Genomic DNA, 25243 nt, shown 5'->3' with positions numbered 1-25243 from the left:
CCCAACACATCTCCACAGGAAGATTCCAAAGGATCACACTATTTCCGAGGACATTAACAGCACCTCAGAACAAAACTCAAGAATATTCACAGGAAGACAAAATTAGCCAACGCCCAATAAGGTAAAATTTACAACATCTTTCACCAGAGCAAAAGTTACCGGGCATGAAGAAAGCCCGAAAAACGTAGCCCATAATGATGGGAGCAGTCAATCCATTGAAACCAGCCCAGATCTGACACCAATTTTAGGATTAGCAGACAGGGACATTAAAGCAATTATTACAGCTGTTATTTCATATGTTCAAAAAGTCAAGTAGAGTCATGGAAGATGTCGATGGCCCAAGTCCAACTTCCATAGATGAAACAGCAATCTGCAAGATGAACAGAGTCAGCAGACTTCTGGACACTGTGGAAGAAAATATTAGGAGACCTGAAGATGCAACAAATAAAAACTAAAATCGGACACAGAAAAGAGAATTAAAAAATGAAGAGAATCAGTGAGCTATGGGTAGGTACTTGGGAGTCCTGGAAGGAGAGGAGAACGAGGGGGGGACATAAAGAATGTTTGAAGAAATAATAGCTAAAGGTGCTTCAAATTTGATGAAAAGTATAAACTCACATCCTCAAGAACTCAGTGAATTCCAAACACAAGAAACCTGAGTAAAACCACCTTAAACACATCATAATCAAATTGCTCTAAAGTAGTGATTGAGAGAACATCTTAAAAGCAGCCAGAGAAAAGAAGACTTGTTATGTACTGAGGAACAAAGCTAAAGGTGACAGCAGATTTCTCATCAAAAACCATCAAAGCAAGGAGACAGCGAGGCAACATCTTCAAAATGCTGAAAGAAAAAAAAAAACCTACCCTCTTGTATCTAGTAAAATATCTTTCAACAATGAGGGAGAAATAAAGAACTTTTCAGAAATACAGAAGCTGAGAAAGTTGGTGAGCCGCACACCAGCACTGCAGGAAATGTTACTGGACGCGCCAAGCAGAGGGAACATGGCGCCCTACAGGAATGCATTTCCAACAAAGGAACAAAGAACACCTGGGACCACGGCCACATCAGCAAATGTGTAAGGTTTAAACAGTGGTTGACGTCTTTTGTGAAGAACCATAATAACAGCATATTGCTGGCTTCGTACATTTGTAGAAGACAAAATGTATGACGAGAGTAGCAGTAAGGTCACGAGTAGAGAAATGGAAGTTTACTAGTGTAAGTTTCTTCTACGAAACGTGAAATGGCGTATCCTTAAGTGTAGACTGTGATGAGATAAAGATGTATACTACAATCTAGAAAACGCCCACAGAAGCAGTAAAGAGGACTAATAAGCCAAGAGAGATAAGATGGAATCATGAAAAACAAGTAATCCAAAAGAAGCCAGAAAAGGGGGATAAAGAGCACAGAGATGGATGAAGCAGATAGAAAACAAATAGCACGATAAGCTTAAACCTGATCAAAACTACAATGGAATGTAAATGATCGAAACACCCAAGTGAAAATCATAGATTGACAGACTGGATACAAACGTGAGAGTCGACTGTCTTCTGTCCATAGGAAATTCACTCTACATATACAGATAGATGAATAGATTAAAAGCGAAAGGAGGGAGCGTAGCATGCCATGCTAATACTAATGCAAAGAAAGCTGGAGTCACCAAATAACCATTAAACAAAGTGGATTTAAGAGTGAAGAATATTACCAAGAATGAGGAAGCTCATTTTGTAATGAGAAGTGTTTCATCGAGAAGACAAAACAGTCCCAAACCTGTACACAGCTAATAACTGATCTGAAACACGCGGGAACAGACTTGGCGAGGAGACAGAGACCCAATCACACGCAGAGATTTCATCCCTCTTTTCAACCATCTATGAGAGCGATTAGACAGAAAATCAGCATGGACATGGGAAACTTGAACAACACTATCAGCTACCTTGACCCAATGGACCTTTACAGGACACTCTACCCAAAATTGGCAGGAATACACAGATTTTGGCATGTGTATGCATGCAGAATATTTACAAAGACTGATGATACTGGGAGGCATACAATCAGTCTTGATACATTTAAAAGGATCCAAATCCTAGCAAATATGCCCTTTGACAACAATGGAATTAAATTAGAAATCGGCAACAGAAAAGTCTCCAGAAAATCCCCAGATAATTGGAAACAAAATAACACACTTGTAAAATAATCCATGGATCAAAGAAGAAATCAAAACAGAAATTAGAACGTTTTAGGAACTGGATGCAAATGAAAACACAACAATATTTGATTTGTGGGACTTGGTAGCAGTAAACATATACATTAGAAAAGAAGAAAGGTCTCCGGTCAACAATCTCGGCTTCTACCTTAAACGAGAAAGACAGGTGCGTTTTAAACACAGGTTTACATATATTGGTGAAAATGTTATTTATAGTAGCTCTAAACTGGCAACAAAAACTGGGCAGAAAGAGAAAGCGGACGGAGGTGCTAGAGCGAGCACACATGGACCTTATATGTTTTATTAAGTTTTTTATTTTAATTCCGGTTGGTTAACCTACAGTGTTACATTAATTCCAGGTGTATACTATAGTGATTCAACAATTCCATACATTAGTGCTCGTCAGGATAAGTGTGCTCTTTAATCCCCATCACCTATGTCACCCACCCCCCCACCCACCTCCCCTCTAACCATCTATTTGTTCTCTACAGTTAAGAGTCTGATTCTTGGTTTGTCTTTCTCTCTTTCTCTTTCTTCCCTTGGCTCATTTGTTTTGTTTCTTACATTCCATTTGTGAGTGAGATCGTATGGTATTTGTCTTTCTCCGATGGACCTATTTCACTTAGCGTGATGCTCTCTAGCTCCATCCATGCTGCTGCAAATGGCAAGATTTCATTCTTTTTTATGGCTGAGTAATATTCCATATATATCTTTGTCCATTCATCAATCAATGGACACTTAGGTTGCTTCCCAATCTTGGCTGTTATAAATAATGCTGCTATAAACATAGGGATTGCATCTATCCCTTTGATTTAGTGTTTCTGTATTTTTTTTTTTTGAATAAATACCCAGTAGTGTGATTACTGGGTCATACAGCAGTTCTATTTTTAGCTTTCTGAGGAACCTCCATACTGTTTTCCACAGTGGCTGCACCAGTTTGCATTCCCACCAACAGAAAAAGAGGGTTCTCCTTTCTCCACATCCTTGTTAACACCTGTTGTTTCTTGGGCTGTTGACCTTAGCCATTCTGACGGGTGTGAGCTGATATCTTGATTTGCATTTCCCTGATAACAAGTCATGTTGAACATCTTTCCATGTGTCTGTCGGCCATCTGTATGTCTTCTTTGGAGAAATGTCTGTGTCTTCTGCCCATTTTTAATGGGATTATTTGTTTTTTGGATGTTGAGTTGTATCAATTCTTTGTATATTTTGGATACTAGCCCTTCACTGAATATGTCATTTCCAGTATCTCCTCCCATTCCATAGGTTTTTCAGTTTTGTTCATTGTTTCCTTCACTGTGCAGAAGCCTTTGATTCTGATGAAGTCCCAGTAGTTTAACTTTGCTTTTATTTTCCTTGCCTCAGGAGACATATCTAGAAAAATGTTGCTATGGCTGATGTCAGAGGAATTACTGTTCGTGGTTTCTTCTAGTATTGTTATGGTTTCAGGTCTCACAGGTTTTTAGTGCATTTTGAATTTATTTTTGTGTATGGCATAAGAAAGTGGTCTAGTTTCATTTCTTTTGCATGTGGCTGTCCAGTTTTCCCAATGCCATTTGCTGGAGAAAGTCTTTTTCCCGTTGGATATTCTTTCCTGCTTTGTTGAGGATTAATCAACCATATAATTGCGGGCTCATTTCTGGGTTTTCTATTCTATTCTGTTCTATTGATCTATATGTCTATCTTCCTGCCAGTGCTATACTGTTTTGATGACTACAGCTTTGTAGTATAACTTGAAATCTGGAATTGTGATGCCTCCAGCTATGTTTTTCTTTTTCAAGGTTGCCTTGGCTATTTGAGGTCTTTTGTGGTTCCATATACATTTTGGGGTTGTTTGTTCCAGTACTGTGAAAAATGCTGTTGGTATTTTGGTAGAGATTGCATTTAATCTGTACATTGCCGTGGGTAGTATAGACATTTTAACAGTATTTGTTCTTCCAATCCATGAGCATGGGATGCCTTTCTGTTTCTTTGTGTCATCTTCAATTTCTTTCCTCAATGTTTTATAGTTTTCAGAGTACAGGTCTTTTACCTCTTTGGTTAAGTTTATTCCTAGGGGCTCTACTAGTGCTTTATTATTTTTGGTGCAATTGCAAACGGGATTGTTTTCCTAATTTCTCTTCATCAGACGTGGACTTTAAAGTAACCATCATCAACGTGCTTAAGGCAACAGGAAAAAGATCAAGAAAATGCATAAAAAGGTGGAGAATTTCAAAAGAGAACTGGAATCCATTAAAAATAATCCAACAGGAATTCTAGAGCCGAAAAAGACAGTATCTGAAATAAAAGGACTCACTAGAAAGATTTAACAAAAGATTAGACAAAGTGGAACACAGATTTATTGGGTGATGATGGCATCTACTTCCAGCCTCTCACTTTCAACCTTTCTGTGCCCTTCAGTCATCCCTCTGTGTAGAGTGTCCACCTGGTCAACAGCACACAGTGGGTCTTGATTTTTACCAAGCCTGACATTTTTGTCTTTTAATTGGAGTGTTTATTCCATTACATTTAATACAATGAACTTATGGTTAGCTTTAAGTCTGCCATCCTACCATGTTTTCTATATGTTCCATTCTGTTTCTTTTTCCTTAACCGACCTTTCCTACTTTATTTGAGAATAATCAAGTATTAGTACATTTGACCTGCTAGATCTTTAGGTAGGCATTTTTGTATCACTTTAGTGGTTTTATAGGCTAGAGATTTCAATATGCATTTCTGATTTGCTACAGTCTCCCTTAAATTCACACTTTTATCACTTCCCAGACAGTGCAAGAATGTTAGAAAAGCTTTGCTACAATTTTCCCCTTCTGCCCTGTACGCTGACGTTTTCACATATTTTTACTTCTCTTTTATAAATTTTAAATGGTTAACATATATTCATAAAAATAATGTAAATATATATTTAACCACTTACTCCTCATATTCCTCATTCTTTCCTATAATTCTGTGCCTCCCTCTGGGACTATTTCCATTTGTTCTAAAAAAACTTGCTTAGTATTCCTTGTATACTAAGCTAGTAAGCTGGTGACAAAATCACTTCGCTTTTGTTTGTCTGAAAATTTTGTTCATTTCACCTTCATCTTTTTCTTTCTTTTTTTTTTAAAAGAAACTTTTATTTATTTTTAATCATTTATTTTTTTCTTGTAGTCATTTCCAGGGATCTTAATGACTTCAGTGTCTTTAAGGCTCGTAACATGGCATTGCTTTTGCCAGCGTTTTTTAAATTTCTGCAGAAACACATTCAGGTAAAAATATTCATTGGCCGGCTTAAGAATTTTATATATTGAAACAACAATAGATTTATTGGAGGTTGCGAAGATAGCACACAGAAGTCTGATCTGCTCTTCCTTCAATGTTTCCAGTAGTGGCATCTTGTATAATTATGGTGCCTATCGCAAGCAGAGAACGGACATCGGTATGATGTGTATGCGCAGTTGTATACCATCTTGTTACATGTGTGGATTCACACAATCGTTTCTGAAGTTGAGGCACAGAACCATTCCATCACCACAAAGATCTGTTGGTGTCCACATTTTGCCACCTTGAGTGAAATATAGAAAACTTCCTCCCTTTCGGTCCCTTTGCCTCCCCTGTTTCTAATAGAATTATCTTAAGGATTTCCTCTAGACACATTGAAATCTACATCCGACAGTGTTACACCTTTTGGTTTGGCCATCAAACATAATTTAGAAAACTCAAGAGAAGAAAACTCTATTGCATTTACTCACTATTTGCTCCTGATGCTGTTCCTTTTTCCTTTCTGATCTTCCAAGATTCCTTTTTTTATCATTTCCCTTCTGTTTCAAGAACTTCCTTTGGCCAGTCTTTTAAGATCTGCTGGTATAAAATTCTCTTAGCTTTCCTTCACCTTAGAGTATTTTACTTCCCATTCCTTCTGGAAGGAATTTTGCCTGATACAGAATTCAGAGCTAACAGTTCTTTGCTTTTAGCGCTTGAAAAAACGGGTCACTTCCTTCCAGCCTCCCTGGTTTCTGAAGAGAAATCCACTGCCACTCAAGCTGGCTTCCTCCCATAGGTTACATGTCCTTTCTCACTGCTTCAAGATTTTTCCTTGGTCTTTAGTTTTCTGAAGATTGATCAGGATGTGTTGTGGTGTGGGTTTCTTTGGGTTTATCAGGGTGGGTGTTGGCTCAACTTCTTGAATGGGTAGGTTTATGTCTTTTGCCAAATTTGGGATGCCTTCAACCATATTTCTTTGAATGGTTTTCTGGCTCTGTACTCTTTGCTCTTTCCTTCGGGGACTCCAATGACATGAATGTTAGACCTTTTGTTACCATCCCACAGGTCCCCGAGGGTCTTTCATTCTTTGGCGTTCTATTTTTTCTCTGTTCAGGTTTGTTGCTTTAGGTTTTTCTACCTCCACGTTCACTGATTCTTTCCTCTGTCCTATCCATTTTTCTGTTGACTCCATACAATGAGACTTTAATTTGGGTTAATATATCTTTTAGTCCCCAAATTGCCATTTGGATCTTCTTTCTATTTTCTGTTTCTTTGCTGAAACTTTCTACACTTTTATTTGTTTCAAGTGTGTTTGTAATTGCTCATTATGATGAGCTGCTTTAAAATCCCTTCTGGATAATTCCAACACTAGTATCATCATCTCCTTCTTAGCGTCTATTAATTGTTTTCTCACTCACTTGATGTGCTCCTGGTTCTAGGATAATTCTGGCTTTTCTATTAGATCCTGAATATCTTGGAAATTATGTCTGAAACTCTGGATATTGTCTCACACATCCCATTGCTGTATTCTCATTTTTTTTCTCTTCCAGTTTTTCGGGCTTCATTTTGGTCAATTCCTACGGACTTGTCTTGAAGTCCACTAATCCTTTTTTTTTACACTGTGTCAGATAATGAAATTTTAAATTCTTGATTGCCATCTCATTCTTTTCTAGAGACTCCATTTATCTGTTGAAATTCCCCATCTTTTAATACATGTTGGCTATCTTCTGCTCTAATCTGATTTTTAAATATTTATAATAGTTATCTTAAAGCTTTTGACTGCTAAATTCAGCATCAGGGTCATCTATTGGTCTGTTTCCTGTGACAGTTTTTTTCCCCCTGATTTGGGGGTCACATTTTCCTGCTTCTTTGCATGTCTTGCAAATAGTGACTTTATGCTGAGCATTTTCTTAAAAAAGAAAACAATAAAGGCTAAAATAAATATTAATTTTCCCCCAGAGACAGTGTGCCTTTTTCCCTTTTACACAGGTAGAATTAGGAGTTTGGTCGGGTCTGGGTTACTGGTCTAGTTAGTTTGAGTTCACCTCTGGTTCTGAATATTTTGAGGGTATGGTCTGTTCTGTTTGCATAAGAGATTTCTTCCTCCAGCAGGACATTGGTATGTAAACACCACAAGATTATTTTTTATCTCTGTGATTCACTCTGGAGTTTCTCTTTCTCTTTGGCTCTTAATACCACCTATTGAATTTTTAATTTCAATATTTTTCATTTTTAGAACTTCCATTAGACTCTTTTAAAAGTATAAATCCCAGGTCCTCAGTGAATTTCCCTCTTTCCTTGCACATATGAATCAGAGTTATTTTAAAATTCTTTCATTGCTAGCCTCAAATGTCTGAATCATCTGTGATTCAAAACTTCACAAAAATCATTTATGATTCAAAACCTATTGTTATTATCATTATAGTTTTGGTCTCTTTTGTCATTTTGTGTCTTCACCAAAATGAAACTTTTGGTTTTCAGTCATTTGGTCCTTTATTTTAAAAATAAATTTTTAAAAAATGTTTATTTTTGAGAGTGAGAGAGAGATAGAGTGCGAGTGAGGGAGGGGCAGAGAGAGAGGGAGACACAGAATCGGAAGCAGGCTCCAGGCTCTGAGCTGTCAGCACAGAGCCTGATGCGGGGCTCAGACTCTAGAACCGCGAGATCATGACCTGAGCTGAAGTCATATGCTTAACTGACTGAACCACCCAGGCATCTCGATCCTTTTTTTTTTTTTTTTTTTAAATGCGTTACAATTTTTGTTTGGATGCCAGATGTTGTAGATATAAAGGTGAAGAGACTCTACATTATGTTATTTTCCTCCTAAGAGGCTTTTTCTTCTGACATGCAGTCTACCAGATCTCCTTGACCTTGCTGAGCGTTGGTCTTGAGTTCTATTAGGGTTGGCTTATTCTAATTTCCCCTCACTCCTAGGATAATCTGTACTCCTTGATGTGATCCTTAGTCCCAGAGCATTTCCCTAGCTTCTAAGATGTGGCCCTTTTGCAGACTCATCTGAAAGCCCAGGGGCTCTCCCAAAGACCCTCAGTCCTGTGGGGCATGAACTCCAACATCTGCCTCTATCGTTCTTCACTGGCTGGTGTGTCCCCCCTTAGCTCCTTAGTCTACCAATTTGTTTGCATGGAGTCTTAGGGTCTCACCCTGAGCAATCCCAACTTGAGACGGTGACTTGAGAGGCATTCGTGCAGAGAATTTCACCATCTCACAATTCTACCCCTCAAGTCCCAGCTGATTTGGCAGCTCTGAATCCACTCTGTCTCCCCAGTCCCCTAGGTCTTCTGCTTTCTGGCTGGATTTGGTGTCCTTGCATTGGGAAGTGGAAAATGCCCCTATGGAAAAAGTGGGGATGTTTGTGCAATTCCTACCACGCACTTCTCTCCTCTCGCAGGGCGTATCCTTTCAAGTTCTGTCCGCCTTGGCTGTTCTCCAGTGCCCTCCCAAGGTTTTTTCATCTATTTTTCAGTTGTTGTCAGCAAGGGGCTTAGCTCTCCAAGGCATTTCCTATGGCCGGAGCTGGAATCCTCCTTTTAAAATTTCATTTTTTAAATTCAATGCTTTATGCTCATTGATGATAAAATTCCACCCAAGTTGTCTGATGGGAGCTTCCTCAGACCAATTCTTATAAAATTTTGACATGTCTCCATGAGTTTTGAATGCTTCCTTACTTTCTGGCACCAATAATTTTGACTTTTCTTGCCCCAGGCCTGTTACCAACTTCTAGGTCAATTCAGCGGAGAGAGCTAACAAGTAAATATTTAAGAATTAGCTCATATTGATAGTTCTAATTTCATTCCAACATCTTGGGGTTCTTCCAGTCCTCCCCACCTCATTTGTGCACCCTCCTTCTTGTACAAAGAACCTTGGTTTTTAGTAACATCCATGTTTACTTTTTTGCTCAACCCTACGCAGAAAATAGTTTAAGAATTGCAATGCCCAAATCCACTGGCAACAATGGACTTCTCACTAAAAGTTCAGACTTTCTTTTCTTTTTCAAAGCTCAGAATTTTTCTTTTTAATTTAATTTTTTATTTTTAAAAATTTATATCCCAATTAGTTAGCATATAGTGCAACAATGATTTCAGGAGTAGATTCCTTAGTGCCCCTTACCCATTTAGCCCATCCCCCTCCCATAACCCCTCCCAAAACCCTCAGTTTGTTCTCCACATTTATGAGTCTCTTCTGTTTTGTCCCCCTCCCTGTTTTTATATTATTTTTATTTCCCTTCCCTTATGTTCATCTGTTTTGTCTCTTAAAGTCCTCATATGAGTGAAGTCATATAATTTTTGTCTTTCTTTGACCGACTAATTTCACTTAGCATAATACCCTCCAGTTCCATCCGTGTAGTTGCAAATGGCAAGATGTCATTCTTTTTGATGGCCGAGTGATACTCTGTTGTATATATAAACCACATTTTCTTTATCCATTCATCCATAGATGGACATTTGGGCTCTTTCCATACTTTGGCTATTGTCGATAGAGCTGCTATAAACATGGGGGTGCATATGTCCCTTCGAATCAGCACACCTGTATCCCTTGGATAAATGCCTAGTAGTGCAATTGCTGGGTTGTAGGGTAGTTCTATTTTTAGTTTGTTTTTTTTTTTAATTTTTTTCCCACGTTTTTTATTTATTTTTGGGACAGAGAGAGACAGAGCATGAATGGGGGAGGGACAGAGAGAGAGGGAGACACAGAATCGGAAACAGGCTCCAGGCTCTGAGCCATCAGCCCAGAGCCTGACGCGGGGCTTGAACTCACGGACCGCGAGATCGTGACCTGGCTGAAGTCGGACGCTTAACCGACTGCGCCACCCAGGCGCCCCTATTTTTAGTTTTTTGAGGAACCTCCACACTGTTTTCCAGAGTGGCTACACCAGCTGGCATTCCCACCAGTGGTGCAAAAGAGATCCTCTTTCTCTGCATCCTCGCCAACGTCTGTTGTTGCCTGAGTTGTTCATGTGAGCCATTCTGACAGGTGTGAAGTGGTGTCTCATTGTGGTTTTGACTTGTATTTCTCTGATGATGAGTGATGTTGAGCATTTTTTCATGTGTCGGTTGGCCATCTGGATGTCTTCTTTGGAGAAGTGTCTATTCATGTCTTCTGCCCATTTCTTCACTGGATTATTTGTTTTTTGGGTGTTGAGTTTGATAAATTCTTTATAGATTTTGGATACTAACCCTTTATCTTATATGTTATTTGCAAATCTCTTCTCCCATTTGTCAGTTGCCTTTTAGTTTTGCTGATTGTTCCCTTTGCTGTGCAGAAGCTTTTTATTTTGATGAGGTCCCAGTAGTTCATTTTTGCTTTTGTTTCCCTTGCCTCTGGAGACGTGTTGAGTAAGCAGTTGCTGCAGCCAAGATCAAAGAGGTTTTTGCCTGCTTTCTCCTTGAGGATTTTGATGGCTTCCTGTCTTGTGTTTAGGTCTTTCATCCATTTTGAGTTTATTTTTGTGTCTGGTGTAAGAAAGTGGTCAGATTTATTCTTCTGCATGTCGCTGTCCAGTTTTCCCAGCACCACTTGCTGAGGAGACTGTCTTTATTCCATTGGATATTCCTGCTTTGTCAAAGTTTAGTTGGCTATATGTTTGTGGGTCCATTTCTGGGTTCTCTATTCTGTTCCATTGATCTGAGTGTCTGTTCTTGTGCCAGTACCATACTGTCTTGATGATGACAGCTTTGTAGTATAGCTTGAAGTCTGGGATTGTCATGCCTCCTGCTTTGGTTTTCTTTTTCAAGATTGCTTTGGCTATTTGGGGTCTTTTCTTGTTCCATACAAATTTTAGGATTATTTGTTCTAGCTCTGTGAAGAATGCTCATCTTATTTTGATAGGGATTGCATTGAATATGTAGAGTGCTTTGGGTGGTATCGACATTTTAACAATACTTTTTCTTCCTATCCAGGAGCATGGAATATTTTTCCATTTTTTTGTGTCTTCTTCAATATCTTTTATAAGCTTCCTATAGTTTTCAGCATATAGATTTTTCACCTCTTTGGTGAGATTTATTCCTAGGTAGTTTATGGCTTTTGGTGCAACTGTAAATGGGATTGATTCCATGATTTCTCTTTCTGCCGCTTCATTGTTGGTATATAGGAATGCAACCAATTTCTGTGTATTGATTTTATATCCTGCAACTTTGCTGAATTCATGAATCAATTCTAGCAGGTTTTTGGTGGAATCTTTTGGGTTTTCCATATAGAGTATCATTTCATCTGTGAAGAGTGAAAGTTTGACCTGCTCCTGGCCGATTTGGATGCCTTTTATTTCTTTGTGTTGTCTGATTGCAGAGGCTAAGACTTCCAATACCATGTTGAATAATAGTGGTGAGAGTGGACATCCCTGTCTTGTTCCTGACCTTAGGGGGAAAGCTGTCAGTTTTTCCCCATTGAGGATGATATTAGCATTGGGTCGTTCATATATGGCTTTTATGATCTCGAGGTATGCTCCTTCTATCCCTACTTTCTTGAGGGTTTTTATCAAGAAAGGATGCTGTATTTTGTCAAATGCTTTCTCTGCATCTGTGGAGAGGATCATATGGTTCTTGTCCTTTCTTTTATTGATGTGATGAATCACGTTAATTGTTTTGTGGATATTGAACCAGCTCTGCATCCCAGGTATAAATCCCACTTGGTTGTGGTGGATAATTTTTTAAATGTATTGTTGGAGCTGGTTGGCTAATACCTTGTTGAGTATTTTTGCATCCATGTTCATCAGGGAAATTGGTCTATAGTTCTCCTTTTTAGTGGGGTCTCTGTCTGGTTTTGGAATCAAGGTAATGCTGGCTTCATAGAAAGAGTTTGGAAGTTTTCCTTCCATTTCTATTTTTTGGAACAGCTTCAAGAGAATAGGTGTTAACTCTTCCTTAAATGTTTGGTAGAATCCCCTGGAAAGCCATCTGGCCATGGACTCTTGTTTTTTGGGAGATTTTTGATTACTAATTCGATTTTCTTACTGGTCATGGGTCTGTTCAAATTTTCTATTTCTTCCTGTTTCAGTTTTGGTACTGTATATGTTTCTAGCAATTTTTCCATTTCTTCCCAATTGCCCATTTTATTGGCATATAATTGCTCATAATATTCTCTTATTATTGTTTTTATTTCTGCTGTGTTGGTTGTGATCTCTCCTCTTTCATTCTTGATTTTATTTGGGTCCTTTCCTTTTTCTTTTTGATCAAACTTGTTAGTGGTTTATCAATTTTGTTAATTCTTTCAAAGAACCAGCTTCTGGTTTCATTGATCTGTTCTATTGTTTTTTTTTTTTGGTTTCGATAGCATTGATTTCTGCTCCAGTCTTTATTATTTCCTGTCTTCTGCTGGTTTTGGCTTTTATTTGCTGTTTTTTTTTTTTTTTCCATCTCCTTAAGGCGTAAGGTTAGGTTGTGTATCTGAGATCTTTCTTCCTTCTTTAGGAAGGCTTGGATTGCTATACACTTTCCTCTTATGACCGCCTTTGTTGCGTCCCAGAGGTTTTGGGCTGTAGTGTTATTTTCACTGACTTCCATATACTTTTTAATTTCCTCTTTAATTTCTTGGTTAGCCCATTCATTCTTTAGTAGGATGTTCTTTAGTCTCCAAGTATTTGTTACCTTTCCAAATTTTTTCTTGTGGTTGATTTCGAGTTTCATAGCATTGTGGTATGGAAATATGCATGGTATGATCTCTATCATTTTGTACTTACTTAGCGCTGATTTGTGTCCCAGTACATGGTCTATTCTGGAGAACGTTCCATGTGCATTGGAGAAGAATGTATATTCTGCTGCTTTAGGATGAAATGTTCTGAATATATCTGTTAAGTCCATCTGGTCCAGTGTGTCATTCAAAGCCATTGTTTCCTTGTTGATTTTTTGATTAGATGATCTGTCCATTGCTGTGAGTGGGGTGTTGAAGTCTCCCACTATTATGGTATTACTATTGATGAGTTTCTTTATGTTTGTGATTAAATGATTTATATATTTGGGTGCTCACACATTTGGCGCATAAATGTTTACAACTGCTAGGTCTTCTTGGTGGATAGACCCCTTGATTATGATATAATGCCCTTCTGCATCTCTTGATACAGTCTTTATTTTAAAGTCTAGATTGTCTGATATAAGTATGGCTACTCTGGCTTTCTTTTGTTGACCATTAGCATGATAGATGGTTCTCCATCCCCTTATTTTCAATCTGTAGATGTTTTTAAGTCTAAAGTGGGTCTCTTGTAAACAGCATATAGATGGGTCTTGTTTTCTTATCCATTCTGTTATCCTATGTCTTTGGGTTGGAGCATTGAGTCCATTGACATTTAGAGTGAGTACTGAAAGATATGAATTTATTGCCATTATGATGCTTGTAGAGTTGGAGTTTCTGGTGGTGTTCTATGGTCCTTTCTAATCTTTGTTGCTTTTGGTATATATATACATTTTTTTAAAAATCTTTTCTCCCCTCTAAGAGTCCCCCTTAAAATTTCTTGCAGGGCTGGTTTAGTGGTCACAAACTCCTTTATTTTTGTTTGTCTGGGAAACTTTTTATCTCTCCTTCTATTTTGAATGAAAGCCTTGTTGGATAAAGAAATCTTGGCTGCATATTTTTCTGATTCAGCACATTGAATATATCCTGCCACTCCTTTCTGGCCTGCCAAGTTTCTGTGGATAGGTCTGCTGTGAACCTGATCTGTCTTCCCTTGTAGGGTAGGTTAGGGACTTTTTTTCCCTTGCTGCTTTATGATTCTCTCCTTGCCTGAGTATTTTGTGAATTTGACTATGATATGCCTTGTTGATGGTCGGTTTTTGCTGAATCTAATGGGGGTCCTCTGTGCTTCCTGGATTTTGATGTCTGTGTCTTTCCCCAGGTTAGGAAAGTTTTTTGCTATGATTTACTCACATAACCTTTCTACCCCTATTTCTCTCTCTTCCTCTTCTGGGACTCCTATGATTGTGATGTTGTTCCTTTTTAATGAGTCACTGATTTCTCTAATTCTTAAATCGTGCTCTTTTGCCTTAATCTCCCTCTTTTTTTCTGCTTCGTCATTCTCGATAAGTTTGTCTTCTATATCTCTGATTCTCTGATCTGCCTCATCCATCCTTGCCATCGCTGCATCCATCTATGATTGCAGCTCAGTTATACATTTTTAATTTCATTCTGACTATTTTTTACTTCTTTTATCTCTGAAAAAAGGGATTCTAATCTATTTTTGACTCCAGCTAGTATTCTTATTATCGTGATTCTAAATTCTGATTCAGACATCTAGCTTGTATCCGTGTTGGTTAAATCCCTGGCTGTCATTTCTTCATGCTCTTTCTTTTGGGGTGAATTCCTTCGTTTTGTCATTCTGAAGCGAGAAAAGGAATTAATGAGGTAGAAAAATTGAAATAAAAAAATTAAAATAAAAAATATTAAAATTGAAAAATTAAACACACACACACACACAAATCGAATAAATGATGCCAGATCCTAGGTGTTTTGGTCTGGGTGTTGAAAATGGTTTGACAGATTAGAGAAAAAAAAAGGGGGGGGAGAAAAAAAAAGGAAATCGTTTGAGAATTTGAAACAATGAATACACTGAAGTAGACTAAAATGAGATGATGGGAGTAAAATAGAATTTGAAAAAATATACACAAAAGTGAAGAATATAGTAGAAAAAATTAAAGAAAAATATTTTTAATAAAAATTAAAAATAAATATGAATTTTTTCTTTTTCTGTATTCAAGAAAAGGAAAAGAAATGAAAAAGAGAAAAAAGATTAAAAAAAGAAATCGTTTGAAAATTTGAAAAAGTGAGTACACTGTAGTAGACTAAAAAGATGGAAGTAAAATAGAATTTGAAAAAATTTACATAGAAGCAAAAATATCGTAAAACATTTAAAATGTTTTTAATAGAAATTGAAAGTAAAAATGAAGTTTTTCTCTTTCTGCATTCAAGAAAAAGAAATGAAAAAGAGAAAAAAGAAAAAGAAAGGAAATTGTTTGAAAATTTGAAACGGTGAATACACTGAAGTAGACTAAAATAAAATGATGGAAGTAAATTACAATTTGAAAAAATTTACACAAAAGTAAAAAATATAGCCATAAAAATTAAAAAAATATTTTTAATAAAAATGGAAAATAAAAATGAATTTTTTCTTTCTGTATTCGAGAAAAAGCAAACAAGTGTAAAAGAGAAAAAGAAAAGAAAATTGAACAGATGAATCTTCTAACAGATTGAAGTAGGACTGAAATTACCTCGTTTTCCCCCAGAAGTGAGACTATGAAGTGCTTGACAGTCCATAAACCAAGCCGGTGGTGAGACTCGTGTTCTTCAAGAGCAAAGCTGTCCGAGTTGGGCGGGGCTCGGTGTAACAGCTCCGCTCGCCACTAGATGGCGCTGCGAGTCTACTGGGGTGGGTTGTTGCGCGCTCTGGGTGCGTATGCGCCTGCGCGGCAGCGGTGAAAATGGCATCACCCAGCTACCCGCTCTGTTCTCCCGGATCAGCAATCGAGCACCCGTCCTCTGTCTTCAGCTTTCGTCCACTCCCTGCCTTTGCACTCTCCGTGACCAGGGGCCCGGGCAGTACCTCTCTCCCGAGTTTTGTCTCAGATGCGGCTGTTTTCCCCGGCCCCTTACTTCCGGCTTTGACCTGTTCCGCCCCTCTGCGGGAGGGTCTCACCGAGGGATGGCCCCTCAAGCGACAGCCAAATGTCGGCCGCGCCCAGGAACGCCTGCTGGACCCTGCTGCTGCCGGTGCCCTGAGACTGCGGCCAGGTGTCACCTGCCCCAGAAAACGTTCGCGAGATAGTGTAGCAGCAGCGTTTCAGGGATGGTGGAAAATCACAACACACGTCTGGCACCAGGCTTCACCCTTAACGGACCTTGCTCCGGCACCAGCGAATGTGGCCGTTTTCCGGGGTCCGCCGGGACCAGGCGGCTTCAACCGTCTCCACCAGATGTCCTTCGAGCAGTGGAACCGCTTTTCCCGTGTGGCCCGAGAACCTCCCGGACGCCCCTCTGTTCCTGGGGATTCGCCCTTCCCACCCGAGCACCGCCAGGTAGGGAGCTGCGGAGGTGCAGCCTTTGCGCTCCCCTCGTTTACGGTCTTAATGGAATTTAAACCCTCTCCTTCCTCCTTTCTCCCTTTTTAGTTTAGTCCCTGCGGCCATTTCCAATTTTCCACTTTCTCTCCAGCTGCTTTTGGGGAGGGGTGCTTTTCCCGTATTCTCCCCCACCTCCCCAGTCTCCCTCCTCTCTCCGCTCACAAAAGCGGTTCCCGACCCTCCGGGGCTTCTCCCTCCCCAAATTCGCCTCTCCGCATCACGTACCTGCTGAATTCTGTGGTTCGGGTTGTGCAGATGTTGTGTTAATCCTCCAATCAGCTTTCTAGGTGTGTAGGATGGTTTAGCGTGGGTCTGGCTGGATTTCATGGACGCGAGACCCACAAAAAGCTTCCGTGCTGTTCCGCCTTGTTGGCTCCTCATTATCTATTGCCTTTCGTTCCTTCTGCATTTCTGCCTCAGGCGCCTTCTGGCCATTCTCAGCCACTTTTTGTTGTCCCTCTGCCTCTAAGCCCACGGGAAAAATCGCAGGGCAGTGGGGAGCGGGGACCGGATCATAGGGCTGACAGAGCTCCCTCAGGAGATGCAGCAGGATGGCTGCTAGAGCGGGGGAGGGGGGGCCTCAAAGCTCAGAATTTCTTTTCGTTCTTCTTATCCTGACACAAACAGATCCATGTGTTTAAAAAGTACTTGAAGTCATTCTTTTTTTCTTCGACGTGGCTCCGGTATGAAACTGATAACAGTTACGTTCACTTGTTTCTGTTTGTATTCAATTTGAGGGTTCCCCGCCCCCCACCCCCCCCACCCCCCGCCAAATCTTGTTGATTTAATTTTATGAATGTGTAATATAGTAACATGGTCCAAAAGTCAAAATCATTTAAAAAGGGCTATTTGGAGAAGTCTCATTTTCCCTCACTTCCCGTTAGTGTGAGTGGATCTTAGCATTTAAAAATACATCGAGGGGTGCCTGGACAGCTCAGTCTGTTAAGCAGTTAAGTGTCTGACTTCTGCTCAGGCGTGATCTCCCAGTTCCTGGGTTCGAGCCCTGTGTCGGGCTCTGTGCTGATGGCTCAGAGCCTGGAGCCTGCTTCGGATTCTGTAACTCCCTCTCTCTCTGCCCCTCCCTTGCTGGTGCTCTGTCTCTTTCCCTCTCTCAAAAATAAATAAACATTAAAAAATTTATATATATAATATATATCATATTATAATATATTATTTAATAATATATAATATTATGTAATATGTAAAAATATTATGTAATAATATATAATATATTATATTATAATATGATATATATTATATTATGTCATATTATTATCTATAATATATATTATAGATAATATAATATATATTATGTTATATTATATACTGAAGGTTTCTACTCTTAGAGCTCCCCAATTTCATTGTTTTTTTTTTTTGTTGTTGTTGTTTTGTTTTTTCTTTCTATTTCTTCTTGAAGACCTTCGTAATGTTCTCCATTTCTTTTGTGGAATAAATCTATGCCTTCTTGTCCTTGCTGAGATCAATTTTGGTAAATTTTACTTTCTCAGAAAACTATCCATTTCATCTAGGTTTTCACATTTGTTTTTATAAAGTTGTGTAATGTGGTCCACAGACGATCCTTGAACAACATGGGGGTGAGAGTGCCAACCATTGGAAATCCACGTATCCCTTAACTACCAGTAGTCAACCGTTGACCAGAAGCCTCCTGAGAACGTGAACAGTTGATTAACACACATTTTGTATGTTATATATATTCTATACTGTATTCTTACAATAAAGTAAGCTAGAGAAAAGGAAACATTAATAAGAAAATCATAAGAAAAATACATTTACAGGACTGGACGGTATTTATATAAAAAAAATCATGTATAAGTGGACCCAGACAGTTCAAACCTATATTGTTAAAGGGTCAACTGTATTATGATTTTTTAAAAGTTTATTTTTATTTTGAGAGAGAGAGAGAGGGAGAGGGAGAGAATATAAGTGGGGGAGGGGCAGAGAGAAAGACAAAAATCCCAAGCAAACTCCTCACTGCCAGTCCAGAGCCCAATGTGGGGCTGGAACTCATGAACTGTAGGATCATGACCTGAGCTCTGAGATCACGGAGTCCAATGCTCAGCCAACTGAGCCACCCAGGCGCCCTGTATTTTTTAAGCCCCTCTTTTGTAATGTGGATTACCTTATCATTTCTTATTTTGTATCTATGTGCTTTATTCCTTTTTTTTTTCTTGATAATGAAAGGCTTCCCCACTTTGTTAATTTTTTCAGAGGATCAGGATTTTGACTTACTAATTAGTTCTATGGCTTTTCTCTTTTCTACCTCATTAATTTCTTTTTTTCTTTCTTCTTTTTCAAAGCTGAGGTGGAATTTACATAACACGCCATTAACCAACGTTAAAGCGAACACTTCGGCGGTATTTAGCATATTCACGATGTTGTGCAACCATTGGCTCTCTCTGGTTACAACATTTTTCATTGTACTGTAAAAACACCGCGTACGCATTAAGTAATGATTTTCCACTCTCCCCTCCCCCAGTCCCTTGGCAATCTACTCCCTGTACGGGTTTGCCTGTATCAGATCATGTAAAAGAAGTCCTGCAGTGTGTGACCTTCGGTGTCGGCCTCGTTCCGCACTGCATCGTGTTTTTGAGACTCATCCAGGTTGTGGCATGCTTGACTACTTTGTTCCTTTTTATGGCTGAATGATATTCCATGGTGTGGGCGGACCGTGCTTTGTTTATCCAGGCATCGGTGCATGGACATTTGGGTTGTGTCCGTTTTTCGGCTATTAGGAATGATGCTGCTATGAGCACTCGTGTTCAAGTTTCTATGTGGACATGTGTTTTCATTTCTCTTGGGCAGATACCTAGCGCTGGAATTTCTCTGTCGCATGGTGACTCTGCATTTATCTTTTTGAGGAACCACCAGACTTTTCTCAGAGCGGCTGCTCCATTTATAGTCCCACTACCTCATTAATTTCTGCTACTCCGTTATTTCCTTGTTGTGCATTTTTTTTGGGCTTACTATGTTGTTCACCTTCTAGTTCTCGTTGAGCTAAAGCTCACTTGTTTTCATTATTTTGTTTTGCTGATAAAAGTATTTGAAGTCATGATTTTTTTTTCCTCTGACAATCGTCTTAGAAGTATCCCAAAGATACCAATATATAGTGTTGTCATTATTTTTCAAGAAACCTGGCAATTTCCCTTTGCATTTTGCTTTTCACCTGAGAGTTGTTTAAGCAAGATTTCAAATTTCCAGCGAGAAATTTTTTTTTTGAAATTTGTGTTTAAGGCACACTTAAAAAAAAATTTTTTTTAATGTTTATTGAGAGACAGAGAGAGACAGAGCATGAGCAGGGGAGGGGCAGAGAGAGAGGGAGACACAGAATCCGAAGCAGGCTCCAGGCTCTGAGCTGTCAGCACAGAGCCCGACACGAGGCTCGAACTCACGGACTGCGAGATAATGACCTGAGCCAAAGTCGGATGCTTAACTGACTGAGCCACCCAGGTGCCCCAAGAGAGTTTTTTAAATACCTTTTCTGTTTTGTTTGCTGTGTTGTCATTTACTTGACCAAGAGCGTGTGATCAGAGGGAGCAGTGCGTTGATGTGTTTCTGTCCATTTCTTCTTACATCTCCTGTGGCATGTGTTTTGGGAGGGTGGTTGCCTGTTCTTTGTTGCACAGGAATTCGTAACTGTTAAATCTCCTTTGGCCTAATAACATCACATCTTTGTCACATTTATTGCTACCCTGTCTTGTGGGTTCCATTGGCCCAATATACCTTTGCCTGGTCCATGAATTTTAGTCTTCCTAAATCACTGATTTAGTGGCATTGCTTGCTGTATAAGCTGATTTGAAAATCTTTTTCTTGTAAGAGGTGATCAAGCCTGTTGATGTTCACTGTGACTGATGGGCTGGTCTCCACTCTGCTATGTTATACTTCTGTGTATCTGGCACTTTATTCTATTTCTTTCTCTGCATGTTGTTTTCTTTCTTCTTTTTAAAAAATTGTTTTTTAACATTTTTATTTTATTTTTGAGAGAGAGAGAGAGAGACAGAGTGTGAGTGGGGGAGGGGCAGACACACACACACACACACACACACACACACACACACACACAATCCGAAGCAGGCTCCAGGCTCTGAGCTGTCTGCACACAGCCTGATGCGTGGCTCGAACTCACTGACCATGAGATCATGACCTGAGCTGAAGTTGGACGCTTAACTGACTGAGCCACCCAGGTGCCCCTTTTTCTTCTTTTTTAAAGCGTAATGTCTTTTCTTCTTACTGTTTTCTCACTTTTTTGGGGGGGGGGCTAAATATCTTCATTGAGATCTATTTCACATATGATATAACTCACCTGTTTAAAGTGTACGATTCAGGAGCACGAAGTATGTTTACAGTGTCGCACATCTGTCACTTCCATCCATTGCCAGAGCCCTTTCCTCACCCCAGATGGAAACTCTGTGCTCATTAAGCAACAAGTCCCCCTCCACGACCCCTTCCCCAGCCCCTGGTGACCTCCAGTCCACTTCCTGTCCACGAGTCTGACCACTCTAGGTACCACTTCTCAGTGGAATCACGCAGCATCTGCCCTTGTGGGTCTGCCTTATTTCCCTACGCATGATGTTTTCAAGGTATATCTGTATTGCGGCATGGTTTTGTTTTGCAATTCTTTTGCGAGTTAGGGAAGCCTGCGTTTTTGTTTGGCTGGCTGTCTTCATTCTGGTATTTTTATTATGTTTAATTAGCTTGAGCCGTATAGAACTGGCATTTTCGTAGGTCAAAAGTGGTTGGATCCTGGCAATTTCAGACGCTGCACACTAATATTTGGTTTGTCAGCGTTGGAGACGTCCTGTGCCTCCCACCTGTCACTTTCGCGGCAGCCGGTGGATTTATTCCATTCCCCTCTCTCCCTCCCTCCTCCGCCCCCTTGAAGTTGCGTTCTATTTTGTCAGAACTTGTAACAGTTATGTGTTATGCCTCCAGACCCACAATTAAACACTTCTAGTGCTCGCCACCAGCCTTCCAGCTGATTCCTTGGGAAGGGCTCGTGCGAACGCTATTGCCTGCACATTTGAGACTGCTTCTCACAGCCTGCGTAGCTGAAGGACAGCTCAGCCTGATGATCCTTGCAATTTCAGTTAAGTTCATGCAGGTACCCCAAGAGGCCAGGTGAAGTACACCATTTGTCAAAGTCAAGGGAGAGTTGCTAAGTGAGTCATTGCCAGTGTCCCACCGTGCATTTCTTCTCTTAGCTCCTAAGCTCTTGACCCAGTCCCCTTCTTTGCACAGTCACGCTGGTGTGGAATGGCCGAGCCCAGTATTAAGATGCCGTTTCCTTTTCCCCAGGTAATGTTCAAACACACAGTGCCATCATCACATTAGAGTCACCCATTTGATATGTCACTTAGCGGGAAGTGAGATCTTCATGCAAACTTTTCACACAAGAGGCTGTGAGTAATGCCACGCATTACTTGGACCTCAGGGCTTTCTAGAACAAACTCCTGTTGTGAGCTGCAGTGCTTTCCAGCGTTATAGCACATCTGTCCACGACGCAGTGGGCCTTTCAGGACGGTCTGTGTCTCAAAGTATTAATTTACCAGTTTGAGCGTTTCATCCCCAGTAATTTGTTTCGGGACCAGTTTAAAGAGCGAGCAGCGTCTCCCCAGGTTCTCTCCTTTAGAGATTCTAATTGGTGCTATTAACCGAGCCCAATTAGTGACATGTTAATATACAGATTCATCAATCTGCAACGGAAACTTTTTTGGACTTAATAAGCCCCTGGATCGGAGTTGTCTTTGTCATCTGACGTATTGTCAATGCATTTACTAATAATATTATTTGAAGATGTCACCTGTTTTTATTCCCTTTGCTTCATTAGACTCAGACACGGTGTTGACAATTTCCAATCAGGCTGTTAAAATGAGCAACTCTGCAATTATGTGAGTCACTTCGGCTCTAGCTCTTAATTGCTCGACCTTGTAACCAGCTCTTTGGGCGCCATCGGATCCCAGGGCAATCGATCTCAGCAAAGAACTTTGTTTCTTAATTCCTGCTTGTGGATGCTGATAAAAGGTCACGGCTTTTTCTTCTGTATGACACTCGCCGTGCACGGCAAGGCACTGGCGAGGTCCGCCTGGCTCCCTTCTTCTCTGGGTGATTCTCCCAGCCACGTAAGACATTTAGGCCGAGGGGCTGGTAATTGTCAGGGCGCACCATCCCCACATGCGACCGTTCTCATTATGGTGCCTAATTAGCGACTTAGACGTTTGGCCGGTGTTACATCTTGTGACAATGATAACTTTCCGGCTTTAGTCAAAAGATTGTCCGTTATGGAGGGAATGTAAATATCTGTGAAAGTGCATCCATTTAGATATCAACTACTTAAGGAGATGTGAGGCCTTTGCCACTTCTGAAAATCGATTTTTCGAGGGTTAAAAAAAAAAGTCTGGATTATTGTGTTGACAAGTATATAAATAAAAATTAAAATAAACTCAAGCAGGAATCAACAACATAGGATGTATTAAATATCGATTTATATTTAACTCAGGAATTAAATTTCTGAAAAAATCCACAAAATTCACAAAATTTCAAAAAAATTCACAAAAATTACGTACACATATGTATAATGAAATACATGTTGAAAAGGCAGATTTTCTAGAGCCATGAGGGCTTTCAGTCCCCTTTAATGAACTGATTTACTTAAAGCATGTTAAATTATTGTTTTTTAACGTGTAGGCATTGTTTGTTAATTTCTAAAACCAAATAATAATCCACTGTGAAATTTTATTAAGAATCAGACTTTGGCTAAGTATAAATATCAGCTTTTAAAAATAAATTAAAAAGGAAGTAGCAATCAGGAAAATTAACAGTTGTGTTTTATTTGGAAACACCTAATACCAAGATTCATCACCATCATCAAGATAAAAAAATCATTTGACCATTGATGATAGAATTAAAAATTATAAAATTCTTTAAGGTTTATTTATTTTTTGGTGTGGGGGGGGGGGCAGAGCACGAGCAGGGGAGGGGCAGAGAGAGAGGGAGACACAGGATCCGAAGCAGGCTCCAGGCTGTCAGCACAGAGCCCGACGTGGGGGCTCGAACCCACGGACCGCAAGATCATGACCTGAGCTGAAGTCGGACGCTCAACCGACTGAGCCACCCAGGCGCCCTGATGGAATTAAAAATTATAAAGCTAAGAGTGAGTAAAAAAGGAAACATTTTCATATGTTTAGAAAAGAGAGAACTTCACCGATGGGGAGTAAATTCGTAATCTGATTCGCTGACTGATGTGAAGGCCAGGGTCGTGCCATTGGGCAGAGCCTCCAGGGACTACACGTGCAATCTGAGGCACCAGAATGATGACCGATTCAGGGAGTTTCTGGAAGGCTGTCTAGTCTGGGGTCTTCCCGGAGAAAAGGAGCTGCTGAGAGAAGCGGCAGGTCCAGCTATGACGACGGAGGTGACAGCTGCCATCTGGGTTCCAGTTCGTGGACAACAGCGAGGTGGGGGTAGAAAGAGAGTCGGGGGCACAGAGTGGAAAGACGGGAAGAAGCTGGGTCTCTGAGCAAACACAGAGCTGCGAGTCTGCCCGCCCTCAACCCTGCTTGACCTGTGGACCCCCGTTACCGGAAAGAACACACGTTCTCATCCTTTCAGCTTGAGTCGGGCACCCAGACTCCTAAACCGAGGTGGTCCTCCGTGCAGGTTGGTGCAGCAGATAGTGGGGACACTGGAAGAGAAGAAGGTGACGAAGCCGTGTGTGGATTGGTGGCTGGGGTCCCCTTCACCCCAAAGCTGGCCGGTTTGGGTCCTGCTGGGTGAAGGGTCCCTGCCGGCTGGCTCTTGCCATTAGGTATGCCAGAAGGTGCCTCAGTTTCCCCAGCAAGTGCTGGTGGGAGCGACAAACAGCTTTGCAAAGTTTTGTGACGATTCAGAAAGGAATGACAGTGTTTTCGCGTGGGGGCGGGAAGGGGAATGACGGTCACTCTTCTCTCAGGTTTCATCTTCCGAACATTCGATCAGACTGCGAGTGATTGGTGGGTATTAAACGCTCACCTTTAAAGGTCAGGACGCAGACAGGCGGGCCACGCGGCCCGGACGTGTGCCTGGGGTAACCACGGCAGAATTCATTAACTTGTCACAGCCGTCCCGGGGCCTGTCACGTGTCCTTCCACGGGGCATAAGTTTTCCTCAACATCTTCCAAATGGGCCGGGCCAAAACGTGAAGCCACACAAGCCCCGAGAAAGGGGGAGCTGGGGGGACGCTAATGCAAATCCACCCGCCTTCCCACTTTGTCCTAAACCTCGCGGAGAACAGCAGCTGACGCACGGAGCGCGAGCTCACTGGTGGCACAGACCCACCACGCTCACGGGGCAGGTGCTGAGTCCCGTTTAAAGAAAAGGAGGCCTGGAAGGTGTGGGGGGGGAAACATGACCTTGGACGTCCTGGTGGCAGAGCTGACGTCCGTCTGTCCTGTCTAACAGTATCATTGGGGGTCCATGCCCTTAACTGCTACACCCCACCAGGCTCCCCCACCAGGTGACATGACGCGGGGCCCGGGAGAGAAGGGCTGAGTCCTCGTGGTCATGTGTGTGTGATGTGCACACAACAACAACAGGTAAATGAGTCACCAGGAAAGGGGGAGGGGCTCACATTTCTGGGCACAGGCCAGCTCCAGTGGCTTGGGAAGTGCCTGTGTCTCCCGGGGCTGGTGGGGTGGTGGGGGATGGCACTAGGAGCTCCCGGGGCAGGCAGACAGGGGAGGGGCA

General features: G+C 40.9%; 1 non-coding gene across 1 annotated transcript; it reads right to left on the bottom strand.

The window, feature by feature from the left end:
* Nucleotides 1–5343: 5343 nt before the first annotated feature.
* LOC121032523 (small nucleolar RNA SNORA33) lies at nt 5344–5473 on the bottom strand. Its single transcript, XR_005791345.1, has one exon. It is a non-coding gene; the product is annotated as a small nucleolar RNA SNORA33 (small nucleolar RNA).
* Between the last annotated feature and the right edge of the window lie 19770 nt (nt 5474–25243).

Source organism: Herpailurus yagouaroundi, unplaced genomic scaffold, assembly GCF_014898765.1.
Source record: "Herpailurus yagouaroundi ecotype Mexico unplaced genomic scaffold, PumYag 141, whole genome shotgun sequence".
NCBI classification, from domain to species: Eukaryota; Metazoa; Chordata; class Mammalia; order Carnivora; family Felidae; genus Herpailurus; species Herpailurus yagouaroundi.
The sequence above is the reverse complement of the archived record's forward strand: the minus strand, read 5'-3'. Positions and strand labels throughout refer to the sequence as shown.